Source organism: Leucopleurus acutus (genome assembly GCF_964270905.1).
Source record: "Leucopleurus acutus genome assembly, chromosome: 14".
Classification (NCBI taxonomy): Eukaryota; Metazoa; Chordata; class Mammalia; order Artiodactyla; family Delphinidae; genus Leucopleurus; species Leucopleurus acutus.
The window spans coordinates 76,935,161-76,937,954 of NC_139156.1; positions in this window are offsets into that span (position 1 = coordinate 76,935,161).

The following is a 2,794-nucleotide window of genomic DNA, read 5'->3' on the forward strand; positions in this document are numbered from 1 at the left end:
TCTGATTGTGTTCCCCTGCCTCGGGCCAGTTGGCCTTACAGTGTATAGATATATATTTATTATGAGGAATTTGCTCACATGTTTATGGAGGCTGAGAAGTCCCACGATCTGCTGTCTACAAGCTGGGGACCCTGGAAAGCCAGGGTTATAATATAGTCCTTTGGTAGGTGACACAAAGTGTATCCTTAAATATGCCTATAAAACGTGAGTCAAATGAACACTGCAGTGATGACAGGGCTTTTGATAAGTCTACAATTTATGTGATTTGCATTCTACCTGTAATCCCACTAAAATTATTATTTTTTACTTTTTTATTTTTTCCTTAATATTTATTTATTTATTTTTGGCTGCATCGGATCTTAGTTGCGGCACCTGGGATCTTTCATTGTGGCACACAGGCTCTTCGTTGTGGTGCATGGGCTTCTCTCTAGTTGTGGCATGCATGCTCCAGAGCATGTGAGCTCTGTAGTTGTGGCGTGAGGGCTCAGTAGTTGTGGCACACGGGCTTAGTTGCCCTGCGGCATGTGGCATCTTATTCCCCTGACAAGGAATTGAACTGGCTTCCCCTGCATTGCAAGACCGATTCTTAACCACTGGACCACCAGGGAAGTCCCCCATTAGAATTGTTTTTTAAACGAGCAGATGGTTTTCATATAAGAGAATACTAAGAGCAGCCTTTGCCCTTCCAGATTCAAAGGGCAGAGGGTTACTTTTGAGATAATCGGGGCTCCTTGAGGTGGACCACATATTATCAGTGCATTTTCTCTCCCGAAACCAAGTCATGTCGTTGAATAAAGATGTCCTCAGAGGATTTAGTGCAGAAGTGTGAACTCACCTCATCTCAGCCCTGCTGGTGTATCTTGGGATTCACCCTTGACCCTCTACATCAGCGTGACTGGTGTGAGCCTGGGTGGACTTCCAGATATCACAACATAGTTGCAGACTTTCATGTTTGCTTCTCAGCTGTATAAACACATACCCTCACAAGGGAATGCAACCCCAGAAGTACAGGCTGCTCTTCAGACTCGGCACTGAGCAAAGGAGGCCATTGCTTGGCACTTGCTTTCTTTTCACCTCCCATCTCACCTTTGTTTCCCAAGCACATAGACTTGTCTTGTTAATGTTAGCGACAATTTAACAGGTCACGATTATGCAGCAAGGTTTGTATGATAAGCACTACCCATACATAATTTAATCGAACAAAAACCTGTTCGTTATAATAATACCTCCCCTGTGAGGTAGGTGTTATTATCCCCATTTTCCAGATGTAAAAATTGTAACTCATTGACAGAGGTCACTGAGCTAGTAAGTAATGACTCAGAATTTATGCCCAGATTCACCCGTTGCCAGAATCCATATAACCATATTCTGTGCTGCCTCCAAGTTTTAGCAAAATAGGTAAACTTTCCTTGATTTGTCAGTACTTTAGGGGGCAACATGCATAAGTCCAGTGGGGAGACTGGCCATTCAGCTCCTGAGACACCACACTCAAGTCCAACCCTCATCCTTTTTTTTTAATTGAATGAAAGATTCTTGAAATTCTATAGTGCTTTACAGTTTTCACAAGTTTCACACAGATGATTTCATATAATCTCATAATAACCTTTTCCCCCCTACCCCTATCTTGCCCCTCCCTCCTTCCCCCTCCCCACTGGTAACCACTCGTTTGTTCTCTATATCTGTGAGTCTGTTTCTTTTTTGTTTTATTCACTAGTTTGTTATATTCCTCTTCATTCTTATACTTATTCACATGTATAATGACTTGAAGAAAAAACACCTAAATATTATGAGTTTGAGCTCATCACAAAGGAAATGAATCTGTACCAGTGAGGTTGGGAAACCGCATTTTCAAGGGGGTTAGCCTTAGGACATGGCCACTAATGAAAGTACATTCATTGATTCATTCTTTCCCCGGTAAACACTGAGGACACACTTTCTAAGGCTTTCAGGATGCAATGAAAAAACATCGGTCCCTGCCCTCAAGTGCTTCTAGTAGGGACACTGAGTAAATAAGAGGCCATTAAAATCCAATGTGGTAAGTTCTGTGAGTAAGTAAATGGGATGTGATGGGCTAGTGGCCAAACCCAAACCAGACAGAGGTGTTGGAAAGCCACGTCCCATCCCCGAGGGCAGAGTCCAGCATTTCCTCAGTGTTGTTTGTCACCACATGGTTAAATGAGTTGTGCAATTTCCCCGGGGAAGACACATGCTTATTCGCTTTTATTAGTTGAAGAGAATTATAGATACCTGGTTACACGTTCTCAGTGCTCTGACAAAGATTCTTAGTCAACTTGGGAAAATTGTTCCTATCATAAATATTAGGCTAAATACAATCAAAAGAACACAGCTGCCGGGAGATATTCCCAGTTTACGGATGAGAATACTGAGATTCTGAGAGGTAGTAACTTGCCCAGTTCATACAGCTCATAAGTGGCAGAGCTAGGATTTACACCCAAATATGCAAGCTTCTAAAGGAAGGTCAATAAGCTAGTAAATTAAGTGCTACGCTGAGCAACCGGGAGAAAGCCTCTCTCAGCTAAAAGGCACCACATTGTTCCTGGGCTCTGAAGACCGCCTGATTTCGATGTTTAAAGCACTGCAGCTGCAGACTGTGGCCTAAAGTGAATGAAGCTGGAGGAATCACCCTTTCCAAAGGAGTCCCACCTGCATGCTACATAGATGTGCGCCTGAAACGAGCTTTCCCCCTGTATATAAAGGGATGGGGCGCGCGGGCTCTTGGGAGGGGAACTGCAGTACAGGAAGCGTGGTCAGTCAGGCTCCCGGTGACGCTGCT